The sequence below is a fragment of the Falco peregrinus genome, chromosome 5 (genome assembly GCF_023634155.1).
Source record: "Falco peregrinus isolate bFalPer1 chromosome 5, bFalPer1.pri, whole genome shotgun sequence".
NCBI lineage: Eukaryota > Metazoa > Chordata > Aves > Falconiformes > Falconidae > Falco > Falco peregrinus.
This window is the reverse complement of record NC_073725.1, coordinates 47164576-47183800: the sequence shown is the minus strand read 5'-3', so window position 1 is coordinate 47183800 and position 19225 is coordinate 47164576. Positions and strand designations below refer to the sequence as shown.

At 37.0% G+C, this 19225-nt stretch overlaps 1 protein-coding gene across 3 annotated transcripts in view; it reads left to right on the top strand.

The window, feature by feature from the left end:
* Positions 1-19225, top strand: part of MPP7 (MAGUK p55 scaffold protein 7) — a 157521-nt gene that overhangs the window by 57468 nt on the left and 80828 nt on the right. The window lies entirely within an intron of this gene.

Sequence of the window (19225 nt, the reverse complement as noted above, 5' to 3'; positions counted from 1 at the left end):
GTAAGTATGTCTTCAGTCTCCATTACAGAGCTAATTCAAGCTGGAAGGAAATTCTGAGGTCTCAAATAAGTCAGTAGGTGGTAGTAACCTGTGCCGTGAATATATCCAGACTCGCACATAATTGGCCAGATTTTGTTACCCTTGTCAGTCGCCAATTTAGAGGAAGCTTAAAACTGGGATTATTTCAATGTAGGTTTGAAAAAGTCACCTCTTCCCATTTCTTTCAGATACCTTATTTGGAAAAAAGATGTAATAGTGTTGATACCTGGCCAAAATTGTTTTCAAAATAGCTAAGAATTTACATATTAAAGTAAACACAAGTACTCCCTGGTAGCTGATACACAAAAGCAATGTAGAGGGGAGCAGTGCTTGGTAATACTTGTTTGCCTAAACAATTTCATCAAAGTTTATGAAATGCAGTGGTTCCCATACTCCTTACCGCTCTGCTGCAGCCGTCTGTTCAGGTCGCTCAGGAGATCACTGTAAAGAGAACACCAGTCATCTTTCTAAAACAGGCTGGCAGTGGTGTGCATCTAAGCATAATGTCAGGTCAGTTGCTGAATTAATTTTCTTTCTGGATTGGGAATTAAAGAAGGTTGGTTAGAAAATTAAGTGTGGATCTGTGAAACATGGACATCTCAATTTGCTCTAATTTTCTATTGAGGCAAAACCTAAACCTTTTCAAACTCCTTCACTTGTACCCTTTTGCCTCTTCCTCCTAAAGAAGGCAAAGATAGCACGACAGTAACTGGTTTACTCACCTTGCATATGCTGGCAGTTTGGAAAAGCTGAGTCTCCTAGTGCTTCTCCTAGTTGTATGCCCTAGTTACCATGTTGCTTGTTATTGCAGGGTGGATTGGTCCTTCTGATTTCAACAAAAAAGAATTCACAAGAAAGCTTTCTTGAGAAAGTTAGAAAGTTTTGGGGATCAGTGAATGGTCACTTTATTGCCCTTACAACAAGAAGCCACTGAAGTATTCCAGCCATCTTTATTATTTATCTTGTATGTTTTAGGTCCAAGTATTAAATGTACATGTAACTGACCCTGTGAATGGTGCTTTTAATGTCCTATTAAGTCTCACACTATCTTGAAATAGACTTAATTCTTGCAACTGCATTTAGTTGCACTTCTTTAATATGCCATATTAATCTCATTCAAAAGACAAAGGTTTTTGATTGTAAGAATTGAGACTATTAAAAGCATCTGGTCTGACCCAGTGCGTATTACAGGCTATTAAACCTTACATTTTGATTTCTGTGGAGTTCAGGTATAGAAAGTAGGGCATGAAGTGCTTTCAGAAGGTTATCTAGTTCACATCCCTGCCCCAAGATGGGCTTAACTGTATCTGAAACTCATGATATTTGTTTGACCTTTAGCACATTTTTAGAAGGATTATTCAGTATCCTATCAAGTTTCAGAGAAGGCAGTCCATAGCCTTTTTGGAAGAGAGCTGTAAGAGCAGAAGAACAAACCCCATGTGCCATAGTTTTTCCCTGTTACAAGGCTTCAGAAGTGCCAAATCTTTCTTTTTCAGTCCTGTTGTCTTATTTGAAAGAGTATTTTTCCTAGCAATAACATCTTAAAGTCAACTGTACTTGCAAAGACAAATGTTTTTAATTCCTTAGGCAGAGAATGATGACAGATATTTTGTAATTCAAAAAAAAAAAAAAAAAGTAGTAGTTCAGAGCCAAGGATGTTGCGATCCTGGTATGTGTCAGTTTTGGAAGAAAATGAGCATGAGTATACTACTAATGAGGCACTAATATTTCTTTATTTAAGATAGACACACTTCTTAATAAAAATTTCTATGTTCATCTTCTTACCTTACTGTTTAATAATTTCAAATATTAGAAAAGAGCTTTTTTCCTAAGTTAAAAAATGGATAATATGCTTTAAGCTGCTTAAAAGGCTTAAGTATAAAATGAACTTCCTACTTTTTCTACAGATAGTCTGAGCTTTATGGGTATTTAATTATCATAGTGTTTTCTGTATGGTTGTATACTATGATATATGGTTTGCTATTCTGGCTCTCATAATATTGAGAAGAAAGAAAAAAGGGGAAGAAAAAAAAAAAAAAAAGCCCCAAACCTTGTCTTGGACTTCTCTTCATTCAGTATTGTTGGACAGAAATCTCTCTGTGAACTTGGATCAGCCTGAACTGTTCTAAGAAGTTAGAAATGGAAAAGTTGTATTAGATCATCCAGTCCATTCCCCTGCAAATACTGGATTGTTCCCTACAGTACATTCCTATTGTAGTAAGTAAAACCAGCAAAAACTGATGCAACTTTTCTTGCTATCCCTTTTCTCCATAAATGAATCTGTTGATTAGATTTTAGTTTGCAAAGTATAGAGAAGAGGGAACCCACAACTGTTGTTGACAATTTGGAAGAGAAAACTGGCTCTGGACAGTGAATGTTTAAAATTTGTCTCTGCTTTCCTCAATTTGTTACTTCCTTGTCTTATTACACAACTCTCTCAAGTTCTACCAAAAATCTTCAGCCATCTTATTACTTTTTATATAGCAGAGATCCCAGTAATTCTGTAGAGATTTATAGAAGAGAAACATGAAAAGATGATCCTTCAGGGTAATTATAAGCACTAGCATAGCTGAAACCTGAAATAGTACACATGTGCTCTGCTTGGAGTTGTTTGGTTTTTTTTTTTTTTAGAGGAACAGAAGGGATAAATAAAGATCTGTTCTAGCTACTCTTTTAGCTTATTTTTAGAGGAGCTGCAAGAATTTCCATGTGCATTTGCTCGCTGTTAGTGCACCAGACACATGTTTTACTGTTTGTCTGTTTAGCTCCAGGGTGAAGCTTCTGCTTGCACTGTCACCTCAAACATTTCTGATTGTGGATGTAATGCTCAAGAATTGAGTAAACTTATCTGTTGGGCTGCTACCAAAGTATTTCTTAACTAATTGCAGTTTATTGATTGGTTTTGGCCAGCTCAGAGCATGCACAATTCTTTAGTTAGTACTGTACTTTGCATTACAAAAAAGAAGCCACAGCAAGTGGTGTTGCTGTTCCTCTTGATAGGGAAGAGTATGTACCTCCAAAAAGCAGTACGTGGCACTGGAAAAGAAAATATCTACTGCAAAAATAAGGAATATTTGGTGTATCTAGTCTGATTTTATTATAACTGTATAGTATTTTGGTAGCTGGCCCTGCAAAACTTTTAATTTCTGCTAATTTTCTATTACTTTCACCAGGATATGACTTGACTTGAAGTTGTGAGAAATTATTTTGTATGTCCTAGTGTTTGTCCATATCAACAGATTACAACTTTTCCCAAAATGTCAAGAATATCATGGTGTAATTTATTTGGCATGTAAATTGAATGATATGATTATACAGCCCAAATTCTATAATCATTGTGGTATAGAAGTGTTGGAAATTTTCTGTGTGAAGACTCAGATTTTTCAGTATGTAAATGTAGATGCTTTCAGCCTCTTGTGGTTCCTTTGTTGGTAATGAGAAAAATAAAGATGGTAATGAGGAAAACAAAAAATGGGCTGACTAGGGCAAAGCAAAAGGGATTGATCGGACACATGCTTACAGTGGTAAAATTAACAATCTGCAGATAACGTGCTAAATCTTCAGCCTGGACTGGTACAAGCCTAGTTTGTAGGCAAGTTTATATACACTCATAGTTTTTACCCAGAGCTTTACACGCAAACTTCATGAAAAAAAAGCTGTTAGTCTGTAGGATGAATGGCTTTGCATCTACAGTACAGAATCAGAATGTCAATGAGATTTCATGGCTTGCTTTATGTTATAGACTAACTCGTAACTGTCCAACCTTTCACCTGGGAAGAGCTGTGCAGGTTCTTTTGGCACTGGTGGAGGGGTCATATGGTGCAGCTTCCCCTTCCCTGTGATGTGTCAGGCATTCTGCAACCAACATCCAGGTGCGTGCTGCACGGATCGTTTGCGTTCACCTCCTGTGTTGTGTATCTGAACGGTGAGTGCTCCTGCCTGGGCATGAGCTCACACATTTGGATCTTCTTCCCAAAAGAACATAAAGGAAACAGAATTCAGATTGCATGAGTTGTGTGTGGCAACTGATTGTTCTGAACTCATTGTTCAGAACTTTTGGTGAGGATGACCCATAGACAGAGGGAATGATATCTGTGTATGTGTCTGGGAGGGTGATGGTGGTTGAGGAGCATGTATTAGACAGAGTAAGATCTATGCATGACACAAATGCTGTAAAATGAAGGTTGGAGATTGTGCTGAGGTGGAGTTGGCTTTCCTTATGGCAGCCTAATGATGCTAATATCGAGTGCTGCTGCATTTCCAGTTTGAAGCTGATACTGAAATATTTTTTGACAAACATGCAAAAGTTACTTACTTTCTCATTACGTTATTCTTCACATATACCTTCTCTAGAACTAATATTTATATAATCTTCATAATTTATTGTTGGAAATTTCTGTTTTCTGTGGGTCATAAGAACTCTTTTCCTGTTCTGCTACATAGAAGACGGGAAGGGCAGGTGTGTTTGTGAGGGGAGTTTGATGGCTAGTGTGTTTGCACCTACTAAGAGAATGGTGAGCGCAGTTTCTGATTTCAAGGCAGACAAAACCAGCTACCTCAGAAGGAGCTCAGATGATTTGTGTTACCCAAGAGCAGAAAGCCTGGAAAGTGCACTAGAAGAGAAAGTGGGACTGGGGTTTGGTAGACCATAGGTGGCACCTAATCTCAGCTCTAACAGTGAGTGGGTTGTGGTTTTGGGGTGAAGCATTGAAGAGTTGGAGAGATGTATGGACCACCTTGGAGTGGGTGGAATTGTTGAAACTGATAGCTCATTCACTAAAACGTTGCTTTGGTACTTGAAGTCCTTAGGGTTCTTTCCTGCTTAGTTCTCAACTCTATTTATTTTTAACAAGTTGTGCCTTCCAGGTAAAGGGAATAGGCTGCAGATCTGTAAATTCATGTGGAGGTCTGAAATGCTGTTTGCTTTGGAGAAGGTAAAAAATGAAGGAAAAGGCCATGTGACTAAGCATTTACCACCTGGCCATCTGGAGGAGGAGGAGGTGTGAGTGTGGCGGTTGGCAGCCAGTAACAATTCATGGCCAATGAAAAGTAATTGTTCGTCATGCTCTAGAGGACAATTAAGCAAGGTTGCTTCTTACGTTATAGTTTACATCTTTCAGTCAGAGAGAGCGTGCAAAGCCTACTCATGGCAAGAGTAAAGCTATCACTCTTGTAATGCAGGCTATCCAAACAACGCACAGATGTGGTCCGTTGTGCTGGGTTGAAAACTTTTACTATTTCTGGCAAGGGGAGAAGGAATTTACTATAGGTGAATTCATTAATAGTGATGTACTAGATAGTAGGTGACAGAAATTTGTTATTCATTAAATCCAGATCATCATAGATCAAGGAAATCTGTATTTTTGTAAGGATGTTTTTATTCAGAGAATCTCTTGTTGAAAGAGGCATAGTCCAGTCTTGCCTCAAGTCCTATTGGCAAAAAAACCCCATGATACACAAGCTTTTCAGCGCTACAGAGCTATCTAGCAGTAAGGTATATATGGACAGTATTAGGACACTAAATCTGCAAAGAAATACAAAAGCTGCATGGAAGAAATTGAAGGCTTTTCCTTTCCCTCATTGTCTGGAGAGGAAGCTTGATCTCCAGTTAATTTTTGAAACTTCCTGCTCGGGTTGTATGTACAGAATATATAAGGAGGAGAGCTAGAATTTCAGTACTCTTCTCATCCAAAGTATTGTAGGTAATGGTCTAATTCATATACTGAAATATAAGCTTCCCACATGCTTTCTGCTTATCTAAAGATGAAAATATTGGAAAAATAATATGCTGTAAGAAATCCTTTTGGTGACTGACAACAGTTTGCATTTGTATTTGGAGTAATTACCACTGAAGCAATGAGTCATTTTGCTTCCATCAAAATTATTGCATTAAAAAAAATGTGTAATGCAAGGTGTTATTCCTTATGAAATGCTGCATAAATTTAAAGTGTTACTTTTGAAGCCAAAGCGATTTTTTTGAGACTTGCTCAATAGCCAGTAACTGAAATCTGCAAGTAAAGAGATCTCTCTTAGCTGGAGGCAGTCAGCTGCCTTTAAACTTAATTTCCATGGGAACAGTGATCAGATTGATCAAAATTAGGTAATTGAAGTTTTATAGAAAATAGTACAGAATCTTTACTTTATTCAGGGTGATATTGTTTCCATGGAAACATTAGGGAAAAGGTAGCTAACAGCCAGGCATTGAGCAGATTACTGCTTCTCTTGTTGAAATTCGGGGTGGTTCTGGTTGAGGTGTGTGTTTTGAACCCTTTGACTTCTTTGTGCTCTTATTGTATTAAACGCAGTACATCAGCTAATAACCGGGCAAAACTAAGCAAAATAAAAATAGGTTCCTGTTTGAAATCATAGGTAAAGCCCCCAACCTTCCATGTTATAATATGTAACAGGTTTACTCTTTCTTCTGTGTAAAAACAAAGTTGGTTTGCCATGTGTGTTCACACATACATACCTGTACCTGTGCTTATTAGTGCCTTTAATAAAGTGAAAAAATGCACCTCCAATTTATTGAAAAAGTGGTCAAGCATAGCTTTGGATGGTGTAACCTACATTGTAAGAAAATGCATGTCAAGTTAGCGCCAAATGGATGGGTTAGTGCAGTTATGGTGAAATATGGATCATATGTGGTGGTTCAACTAAAAGTATTTGTTATTGTTGTAGGTGGTAGATAGTTTACTAGGAAACAGATAGCTAGCAGACATAAATAATCATTTTGTCCTGAAGTCTGTTGAATGGGTGCCTCTGTGGTGAATACTCTTTTGTATTTTTTTTTCAGTTGTTTTTCTTTTGTATTTTTTGGTAGAAGTTTAACTGGATGGCTAGTGTTTAACTCCTTTGTCAGAAGTTTGGACATTTGGTATCCCTAGCATCCTGCGGTTTCTACATCAGAGTTGCTAATGTGTTTAGTAATAGGCACTTGCAACTTTTCATCTAGATTTTATAAGGAAGTCCTGTGCCTGTCATCAACTCCTCCTTTCAGCCAACTTTGTTAAAAATAATAATAAAATAATTCAAAGATCAGTTTCCAAAGTATCAATTAAATTGTCTTGTTGAGAGTTTAGTGTCATAAAAGCTGTAGAATTTGGGTTGATATCAGAAGTCTCTACAGGTATGTTGTACCAACAAACTTTCGAAATGAAAAATAAAGCAGATAAGCTTATTAAGTCAGAGGTGTGAAATGTTGGTCTATGACTATTACTTGAAACTTGTGAATAAATCAGTGCTTTGGAATGTGAAAAAACTTTGGTTTAGGTTAAAATCCAGACGGAGGCATTTTTTTGGATCAGTGGTAATTGATTTAAAGTTTCTGCTAAGTAGCAGAAATCCAGCCAAAATGTACTGGACATAAAAGAAGTAAATCAATCCTTCTAAGACAAATAGTTTGTAATTTCATTGTTACTGAGGGGGCAATGTACCAGCCTGGTGACAAAACTGGTACAGCGGTCTGAAGAGAAGTTTTAGTACCCAAATCTATGCTCATATCCAGGTTTTTCTTGTCTTACAAAGCTTCTACAGTATTTATTTAACCAAAGTGATACATTTTTTTTGTCTGTGATACTGAGGCCAATCAAAGGTCTTGTAAGCTGCTCAGTAATAGTAGTCTGATAAATCCAAGACATCCAAGGATAATGTAATTTTAAACTGTTTTTCTACAGTGTTCTTTCCTCTTGGACCAGAAGTTCTGTGGCAGAACATGTGAGGGAGCGTTTAAAACAATTTTTTTTTTGTTACTGTCTTGGACTGTTTTCCTTTTAAGGACAGAAAGTCATAACTACCCAAACAAGCCTCTGCAGTGCAAAAACGTTGTAAGAGTTAAGAAGGGTGGGATGAAATATTTATAAAATCTTTCTGAAGCATAGAAACTGATACAGTAAGATTTAATAAAAATAAGATGTAGCAAAAATGCCTGTCTGTATTTCCTACCAGCAGTTTTTATTACTGCTTACATTAATTTTCCTTCTTTTTTTGGAAGTCTCAATTATCCATTGAGCTAATCCTTATGAAGGTAATACGTCCTCACCATCTTTCCTCCTTTGTCTGAATTACAGGCATACACATACAGTTTTTACTTTTCTTTTTCTGTTCCCCATTTCTTTTCTCTGTGCTGCCTTAAGCACTTTTGTTTTTAAACTTTCTTTGTCATCTCTATGATAACTCCTTTTTTCCTCTTGAAAGCATGGAAAGAAGAGAGCAACATAGTGCAGTATTCCTTTAGGCTTACAGATAGCATTTTTTGTATAGCACTGTTCTCTTAACCATAAGTTGTTCCTCTAATAGCCATTTCTGTGTATCTCTGTAGAATCCAGTGCTCACTTTGCAGGTGTGGTGGCATCCGTGGAAGTTTGCTTCAAACACAAGTTTTATTCAGAGCTGCAGCATGCAAGTGCATAACCTACCAGTGCTATCCACATGGCGCGCAGTCACTGCAGAGTAACCAACAAGGTGCCGAAGAAAAAAGATTTAAAAACATGCAAAGCATAAGGCTTACTTGTCTGTGCAAATCAAGGATGAATAATGAGCAATTTCTATAACTTGACTATGTCTTTAGTGCAATAGCAAATAACAAAACCTAAAGGTACAGTTTCTCTTTGATGTAGCATTTTCAGTATGGTGACATAGTCTGTTTCTGTGCTACAGAAAAAGATTTCATGGTATCTTGCTCCAGCTGAACCACTCTAAGGGTACCTGTGGTGTAAAAGTCTTTCCTATTCCTGTAGTCACAGTTTTAAAAACATTGACTTGTTTAAAGTTAGAGCTGTCTTGGATTTATTTTCAAAAAGCACTGGTGCCTCAGTGGGCCATTTAGATTTGCACATGCATACATTATGTTAACGTTTATTGCAGCTGTCTTGCCCTCCTCCATTTTTCTTACTAAGACCCAGTTTTTCCTTCAGTGTGTCTTCCCATGTATGTCTGCAGGCTTCTTCTGTTTCTCATCCACTAAGTAAGGATTGGATTAAATCCTTGTCTCTTAGGGAAATTAACAGAGTAGGTGTATAAAGATGAAATATTTGTATGCCATGTTAATGTGGCCACATGAATTCATAGGGAAAACATTACTCTCACCTGGTTTGCACGTATTTGCAAAGTTACGCTATTTCATTACATGCAAACTGGATGAGATACTTAACCTTTTCTACTCCATCAGTGCTGAAGTTTGAGGGTCTTATGAGAGTTGCCAAGTGTAGCTGACCCCAGGACATGAGGGACTCCTCTGTCTCAGCTGCAGAAACCTCGTCTGGTGCCCTGACACATGAATGTGGTCACTGCTGTTCCCATTCACAGGTCCAACCACGAGGAAGGCTGAGCCCCTGTGCTGCTAGCCCAGCTGGCCGGAAAGGCTGTCACAGGCAGAGCAGGGCCTTTACCCACCGAAGCACCAACGGTGTTCATATAAATAAAAAACCAGATAGCCTGGTCCCTTTTCTCCTGTCCAGCTGATTAGGGCTGAAGTTCACAGCTGAAAGCACATGCCCCCTTGCTCTTGAGATTTCTAAGCACAACCACGTTTACAGGTGCCTCAAATACCAGCACAGGCTTTCAAGTCCAACTACAGATGGCCATGCCTGGACCCTTTACCCAGCCACTGGTTAAGATCTTGAGTCCTTCCAGGTATGGGTTTCCTCTTGCTGGCTACTCCAGCTTAAAGTTTGCTAGAAAAGTACACACATGATTAAATTCATTAGGGAAACAGAAGCACATTATCTATACTAGATGCAGCAGTATGCCACTCTGGATGCATCTACTGGTCAGCAAGGACACATTTCTGCTTCAGACCTGTTTGTTTCAGAGAGTGTTATGCCAAGTAGGCACTTTGTGCTCTTCCCTTCAATTTTAAGTTGGTTTTCCTCTTATTTCTGCCCTGCTGCCTTTCTCCTTCACCATGTTTCATAGACCTCTAACATGAAATCATTGCTCCCAAGAGGAAGAGATACTGAACCTTTTCTTTTTGGACGCTTTTCTGCCCCGGTGGCTTAGGCACAGTGTGACCATTCATGAAGAACATGATATTTACTGAGCAGTGGGGGTGGGGGTGGGGAAAACAGTATTGTTTTCTTCATTGGAAAGTTAATCCATATTGTCTCCCTATCTCTTTCCAATGTTTCTTGTTGACTTTTGCTAGAAATAAAAACCTGCACAAGGTAAGACAGTGATGTCAATTATTCACAAGCATGACTGCCTCAATTATTTTGACATCTAAGAGTTAAAAAACCCCAAACCTGCCAGCTATAAATGCTGGTGATTATGTACGGGGTAGCTTCAGTACTGCTTTACATTTAGTATGGATATCATCTTTATAAAGTATCTTCTATTTTAATGTGCTTTACAGATTGGGTTTCATGGAGGAGAACAGTTTTTGTTGAGATTTAGTGATTAAATAATCCAGTAATGACACTACAGACATACATGGCTTTAATCAGGATCAAACCATAAATCAGGGTGCAATTTTGAATTTCTAAGTTTCAAATATTCTAGGAAAAAAAGTAATTACAACATGATTGTAATTATGTTAATTGGCATCTGAAATACTAAGCTGGCCATATTGAAGTTTGGTATGTCATTAAAGGCTAACTACAAATCATACCATAGCACATTCCAAGCAACAAGGTATTTGTAGTGTGTGCCTATGCTCTTTCATCTTGAAACATCCACTTTCTGCCAATTTCTAACTAATTCTTACTAATAATCTGATCAAGTTTTATTATTATCGTCTCCCAAAGGGTAAGCAGTATTTTCTTCTTTTTGCATATCAGGTAACCACTAAGACCTATGTCTCGATCACATCTGTCTTGCTTCTGCTCTGTCTGTGTGTTTTCTGAGTATGTATATTGGTCTATTAACGTAAGAGAACTGGATTATTTTCTATTTATTTTTCTACTCCTAAATTATTTTTTTAATCTATGAGACACTTTTAATTCCCTTCGTGGTATGTGCATTTTTTTCTCCTTTGTATTATTCCTCTTAACACTTTCATAACCGTTCTGTCATGGCTTCTCTGTGGGAATATCATACTGGTCTTTACTTATTTCAGCTTTTCCACTGATTTTTCCAAAGCTTTAAGAATGTAGATATAAGTGACCTCTCATACACTGAGGTTGATCACCCAAAGATGGATACAGTTAGAGAGTACTTCAGTGTATTCCATTTGAGACAGGGGAGTTCAACTGAGTTAAGCTGAATCAATATTTGTAACTTCTTGTTCTGTCAAGTGTACATGGACATTTTTTGCATAGTATAAAAGGAAATGTGTTGCCTTTTGCTTTTGTTAATGTTATAAAGCATCTGGGGCATAAAAATTAAAAAACAAAACAAAACCCAAACCAACCAAAAAACCCTGGTTAATGATATTTCCACCTGCTATTTAAATTTTTGCTGGTTTCATATTCAGTGTAGATCAGGTGAAGTTAATGCTGGCTAATGCTTTGGTTGCATCCTACTTGAAAAAATGGGGTTGGGGGATGGCTCCTGGTTGGAAACTGAGGAAATCTCTTGGCGTTCCAGTAGTTGATACTTCTGTATCACTGATCTGTATTTTCATAGATCCTTATTTCTTGAAGAATAAAAGTACTCAACTTATCTCGGTATTCTTTTTTATAACAGAAGGAGTGCCAATACAACTCCCTTATCTTACTGTTGTCTCCTCTGTCATTAGGCAATTTCTGCTGTTTTCTACCAGCTTTCCAAAATTTAAAGATATGGCATTGCTGTGATTTTGTACACCTGTACAAATACATCTGTGTTGCCCCTTCCAATATAAAAAGAAATTAATATGTTTGCTTTGATTTGAGGCTTCCTGTAAAATGGGTTTGCATGTTTGGATGATTTAGTGGAAAAGGCTGAAGTGCAGTGGTCTGAGAAGGTATGGGGAAATGGCAGTAAATCTTTCCTAAATTACTGCATTTTTTTTCCAATATTTTGTCACTATTTTTCATACTCCTCTTTATCCTAGAACACACATTCCACTTCAGTGTTGGTGTTTCTCCATCCTCTGCAGGGGAGGGTGAGAATTAGTTATATTCATTAACATACTGTAATTACCTGGTTGTACATATTTGGGCCATTTTACTCCTAACACATCTCTATCCTTTTAAATAAAATTCAGGTGCTGTCTTCATCTTTTTTTAAATTAAAATTCTTACTATAAATCTTGTTTGTTGGTATTAATTTATAAGACCCTCTTTGTTTTGATTTCCATTTAGTTTCAATGGCAGCCTGGCACCTGGCTGTACTGCGCAGGCCTTGGCATCTTCTGTTCTTACATTCTGTGACTTCTGAACTACTCGCCGCAGGTCTTCCACTGCTGATTTTTATTGATCTTAATTTTCTTTCCCCATGGTCTACATATTTTCTCCCCATATTTCTATTTTTCTGGGTTTTCACCCACTTTTACTGTTATTTCCACAAACCAAAATAAAACTGACTTTCACCTAGTGCCAAGTGTAGTAGGAAAGAACAGAATTCTGATCTTCCTTTACTAACCACCATAAAGTGCTTTTTAATTTTGTTACCTATTTTTTAAGATTTCACAACTTTGTTTTACATATTCACTTTAGGACTGAGATTTCAGCCGAGAGGTGTCTGTCCCTTATTTTCCAAATTCCACTTGATTTATTGTGACCAGTTTGGAAAGTTGTGCTGTTAGTCACCTTTTTTAGAAACCAGGGAAGATCTGAATGCAATCCATCACCTTGTAGGTGTTCTTTGCTTTCATGACCATAGCTTCATTAAAGAGCATTTAAGGAAGTGCTTAATTTCACACTCGTGACTTGTCCTAATATCCTTAGGCACGTACTTAATTTTAGTGATTAATTGGTTGTGCTTTGTTTTTTACCTGGACTGTAAGCAGGCAGACGGAGAAGGGAACGGTAATGTTTTTAGCTCACTTGCCTGTTGACAGAGGCTGATAGGGGTTTTACCTGTTGAATTTAGGCACCCTCATGTGCTGCTGCTTTTTATTTGTGAGTCTTTCTTGCATATGGTTGATGAATGGGGGTGGGGGTGGTGTGTTTGCTACTGTTAGCTTTTGCATATGAAATTCTTCAGCGTTTGCTCGACTTAAATCCATACAGTTCTTAATGTAAAACTGACTAAATTTCTAGATTTCATATTTGAGAAATGGCTTAAGTTAGTATGGTTAATTCTTAGGATCTGGTTTTGTTAATGGTGACCTCTTTTAAATTAATTACTTCAAAAATTTCAGAAGTATTTAATCTGTGATTTTATTAGTGTTTTGGGTTGTGATCCAGTGTTTGTGACACTTTCATCCATTTTTAGCAAAAATTGTGTTTACAGCAGAATTCTGCTCTGATGATGGAGACTTTAAATAGAAGGTTTTTTTTCAATATTTGCATGCTTCAGAGTAGCACCTTTTGAAGAGTGGTGGATTTTTCTTGAGGTGTGTGGTAGGGGAACAGAAGAGTAAAAATAGAAAATAGTAATTAAATTATAGTTGTGTTTTGCCTGTGTATGAATGCCTAGAAGGTGTTTTTTTTCTTCCTGTCAATAAATTTTTGTACGTATGGTTGTGCAGATTTCAGTGTCAGTATTTTTCTTACCATGTGATTTATAGTGGAATAACATAATGTTATGAATTAAAATGAGAGACTTTGAGGTTGGTTTGGGGTTTTTTTAACATCTGAATTTTATTAATTGTTTGACCTGTGCTATATCATAACATGTTGCCCAGGATGTAGAAAAAACAGAATGGTGAGCTACATATTTCTCATATTACATAAATTGTACTGACCCCACTAGATGGTGCTAATTGATAAATGTATGTCTGTGTAGATATATTTAATTTTAACTCAAAGCACAGATGTCCCTCTCTGTGATTACAGTTTGGGTTTTGAATGGGTTAATTCAGTATCATTGGGCTGTACAGAAGTGATCTCTTCAATATTATTAGGAACTCGGGGAAACTGAATTGATTTGGATCTTGGACTATCATCACTGAGTAGAGACTGTAAGGATGATGTTCATTGTACTAAGCAGGAATAAACCAAACTCTTCATGATTTAAATTTAGCAGGCTCTGCCTGAATAGCAAAAGTGAAAAAGTGCAAGTCTATGTCAAGGTTTCTTAGGCTGTATGCAGTGAATCCTAGTTTTTTTGTCTATTTTCTTAAATTATTATTTAATTGGGATTTCTGCAAGATCTTAGTTATGTAGAGAATGGAACTTGCTGGAAACACAAAGGAAAAGAAAAAGAAAAATCTCGGACAACCAGAAGCGCAGTTTAGCCTTTGCTCATGTTAGAAATCTGTTCACTTGGGTGTGTAGGGTTACAAAGTTCTTTCCTTTGGATTTATATTGTTAACAGAGCAGTGCAAATCACTTGCTTTTGGAAAAATACCTGGAAATTTGGTTCTGTATCAAATTTGTGATGAGTGTTTAAAAACAATAGTGTCAGGAGAAATTAAGATTATAATGCAAATTGCAAGTAAAATGTACTTTTGGGCAAATGAGAACTGTTTTATGATTATATAAGTTTTTGTGTTTTCTGAAGAAACGGGAAGGCATTTATTGAGAGAAGCATTAAATCTAGGCAAGTATTTGTTTTGTTTCTAGCATCTAAATGACATCTTGAACTTAGCCTTCAAGGAAGTCTGGCAGTGAATTGGAGACTATCTGCTCTTACTGCGCAGTGCTGCTTTACCTTCTTAGCAGATTTCCAAAGACAACTCTCATCTTTCTGTTCTGTCTCACTTTAAAGCTTCCTCTTCAACTGCATTTACTTGACAAAGCAAGACCGCACGGGTGTTCATTTAAAACATGTCTGGATAGCGTCTTTATTTGGAAGTGTTCTTTTAATTTAATTTTTTTTAAAGTTCTATCTCTAACATTCTCAGCAAGTTACCTCTTCAGTCCTCTAATTTGGACTCCGGGAATAATTTAACATGAATGGATATTAGTATTGGCACAGAAAGTATTGTAAACTTATGTTCAAATTCACTTTATGGCTCTTTCTTTGCTAATCAACATACCATCATAAAGCAGTGGGAAATAATGGAATTAGGTTTTTTTAAATTACTGGATTAGATAATAAAATTTAATCACAAGTCATGAAATGTTCAGGATTGCAGTTTTCCTAGACGTGTCTCAGCAGTAAGATGACAGTTGTTGCTCGTATAATTTGTGCTTAGAAGGACTTCAAATATTTATAGCTTCTAAAACCCAGTCACTCAGCTGTTGACATTATCTTTGTTCTTTACATTCTAGCTGCATCCAGGCTATTTCTTTCCTTTTCCAGCTCATGTTTACTAATATAATATTTTATCTCTTCTAGATAATTTTTTTCTTTGAAATATTCAAATGCTGGCAGATGGCTGGCTGAACAGGAGCCAGCAGTGTGCCCAGGTGGCCAAGAAGGCCAAGAGCATCCTGGCCTGTATCTGAAATAGTGTGGCCAGCAGGACAAGGGCAGTGATTACGCACTGGTGAGGCCGCACCTCGATACTGGGTTCAGTTCTGGGCCCATCACTACAAGGCAGACATTGAGGTGCTGGAGCGTGTCCGCAGATGGGCAATGGAGCTGGTGAAGGGTCTGGAGCACAAGTCTGATGAGGAACAGCTGAGGGAACTGGGGTTCTTTAGCCTGGAGAAAAGGAGGCTCGGGGGGGACCTTATCACTCTCCACAACTCCCTGACAGGAGGCTGTAGGCAGGTGGGGTCGGTCTCTTCTCCCAGGTAACACGTGAAAGGACAAGAGAAAATGGCCTCAAGTTGCACCAGGGGAGGTTTAGATTGGATAATAGGAGGAATGTCTTCACTGCAAGGGTGTTAAAGCATTGGAACAGGCTGCCCAGGGAGGTAGTGGCATCACCATCCCTGGAGTTGTTTAAAAAACATGTAGATGTGGTGCTTAGGGACATGGTTTAGTGATGGACTTGGACATCCTGGGTTAATGGTTGGACTTGATTAGCTCAAAGTTTTTTTCTAACCTAAGGGATTCTATATTTATGTTTTTCTGCACAGAAAGCTGACTTTTCTAAACAAAAAAATAAAATAATCCTTTCAAATTCATAAAGATCTTTAAAATCAAGTGCCGTACTCCAAATGGAGAAACACTCTTGCTATATAAAATAGTACTGTTATACTTGTGTTGTTTAAAAAACATTTGTCATAAAGCTAAAGAGACTTTTATGCTTCTTAAAATCTGACCAATACCAAGACTTGAAGAAGTTTTTAAGTTCTGATGGTTTAGATCAGTTCTTTGGATTATTTGTTATACATAATAACAACTAAGATTAGGCATATACTTTGCAAATCTTTTTTGTATTACTTACACAGAATCAGATGAATGAATGACAGAAAGAAAGAAGTTTATTGTTGGGATGGGGGATTGAAATACTATAGATGTGTATTTACCTTTTTTCTGATCAATCTAAGTTAATTAGTGTCTTGAATTAAGTAAGCTTTTCCTCAAGTTTTGTGTTTAGAATCATTATAAAAACATCATCTGTTTGATCATTGCAGTAAGGATTATTTCCATCTATATTTAATTACAACTGTGCAATAAGTATTGTTTCTCAAAACTGAAGGGCTTCAGTGGGAGTTCCAATTCCTTTCTTGCTTGCATCAAGTATTCTTGAACTAAAAGTGTATTTTAAAAGTGACGTAGACAATTTCCTGATAAAATTGTCATATAAACAAATATTGCAGTTGGTTATATGTATTTCACTATCAGTAGTTGAAATACCAAAAAATTTAAACTTACAATATTAAGTCGTTTTAGTAGCATTGGTTTGAAAATTAAGTACACTTTGTGTCCGTGATTAGGCCTTGTCTTCCTTTTAGTGATGAGGAAACTGACGCTTAGTTCCCTTGGTAATGTGCTTTGAATTCTTAGCATAAAAAAATGGTGCACAATCCTGAGTATTGTGGCCATTTTAAATTGCAGTCTTTATATATGACTTTGACAGTTTTATTGCATGCATGATCGATTAACTATGTCTGCAGTACTGCAAAGAAGAATTTTCTGACATTTAGGTCAAGATCTTTCGTGAAAGATTTGGTCTATTGTGTTGTGAATGATGAATCCTTATCATGGTCTTAATGAAAGGAAGAGAGAGAAATAACGAGACTTATATGAGCCCACCTCAAATTCTGTGTTTCATTCAAATCTGCTTACTTTCAAAAAGTGTATTTATTAAAGTAATAATTCTGGAGGTGGGTGGGCAAAGACTGCCAGAGTGGGAGTGTATAGACAGAAGAGTGAAGATCCATAAATTGGAAAGAGCAGTTTGTGACCTGGAATCCTGATTTCAGTATTGCTTTTCTAAAATTTTTCCTTCAAACTTTTACCACATTGAAGATGTTTTTATATTGGTCAGTGTGTGCTTCTGGAGAAAAGAATTGCTATTCTTTTATTTTAGTAAATTCAGACTAGTACTTAATGGGTTTACTGCTCAGATTTTATTTTACTTGAAAATGTATTTATGAAGTGTAGTGCATTAAAATTGTAGGGATTTTTCAGCATCTGTGGACTCCAGTTTGAAGATTACTTGTTTCAAAGGAGAAAAAGTTTGATGTTATTCTGTTCTTTCTGTTCAAGGACTTCATGTCCTTTGCTCTCACAAGAGAGTGGCTTCATTGAAGTTTGGAATTGTTCTGATGCTCCTTCCTTTGGAAATGAGGTTAAAAGTACAGAAAAACAATTTTGAAAATACTGTATACAGTAGCCACGTAGGCTGTTTGGCTCTAAAGGGGCAGGGAAATTTATTTTGGAGCAAATGCAACTTGTTTGGCTTTGGTCTGAACTTCCTCTGTCTACCTAGGGACCCTCTTCCTATAAGCAAAGTCATCAAAACCTTTTCTTATTACTGACAAAAAAAAAAAAAGTTCATTTGAATGAAGTCTGTGAAATCTCATATAATAGCAGCTTTATTTTATTGTATAAGGAACAATGAATTCAAAGTGAAAAGTGTTTCTAACAGAAAATAAACATTTTTAGAAACTCTGCAAAGAATAATGGGTTTGTAGCCAGTATTTAGTCTGTTTTGCTTAACATTGCAAAAATAAAATAGCTAATGCATTAGTCTTATTACCATATGCTTTCATATTCATTCAGACCAGAATTTTCTTCTTCTTTAGTCCTTTCTGATTTTGTGATATAGGCTAACTAAAATAAACCACAGAGGTATTAAAATGTAATTTAAAGAAAAAAGCTTTTAAAAATGAAGGAAGAAAAAGGGCAGCATCTCACAAAGTAAGCTTTAAAGGGGTTAAAATCACAAAGAAACATGTTAGAGTACTCTGTCAATGAGAATGAATAAGGAAATTAACATTTCATGTATTTGTTGTTTTAATCTTTAACCTTCTAATAGTATTAGGATCCTACTTGAATAATAATTATCAACTGCATGAAAACTAGATGGCATGCTGTGTATTATCAGGAGTTAAGGAAAAAATGTATTGATTATAGGCAGATCACAGGAAATGAAGCAGTTGAAATTCCAGAAGAGAGCAGTTAAAATGATGAGAGGGCTGCAAAGTAATCCATGGGGGAAGACTGAAAGAGTTCGGGTTTAGCTTAAAAATGATAGAAGTACCTATGTTTTCATGTTGAAGAGGCTATCACAAAGACAAAGTGAATAATTGTAAGAAATCAATTTACAGCAACATGTAAGTCCAATGCAAGGCTGCCACTCCTGTGGCTGTAGGATCTCAAAGAGAGCTGGGAGCTAGGTTAGAAGGTGCTGTCTTGTAGGTGCTAAACCAGGCAGTTGGTCTGTTGAGCAATGGTTTGATTCTGCATGTTGCAAGGACACCCGGCTCCTGCTGTGTTGGGGTGCCCTGCCTATTCCGTGCACAGTACTTGGCTCTGCTCACACCCCTGAGGAGCTGCTTACAAAGGACTGTTGGCAGAATACAGTTGCATGAGCAAGCCTTACCGTGGAGCATTTTGTATCGGTATCATTAAAAATCTGTAGAACTTACCTCTTGTTACTTGGCTATGGGCAGAAGGGGTTGGATGGGGCGTTGCTGTTGTGTCTGTGCTCTATGTTATTTTCTCAGATTGTTCTGTTCGGTTTCTCTATGTGCATAAAGAGAGCTTGTGTTCATCAAAATTGCTTCAGGCTACATCTGTTCTTTTCTTCCTGATGGAAGTGTCTGGTCTTCATCAGCTGCCCCAACAAGTTCCACAGCACCCAAACTAATTTAAATAT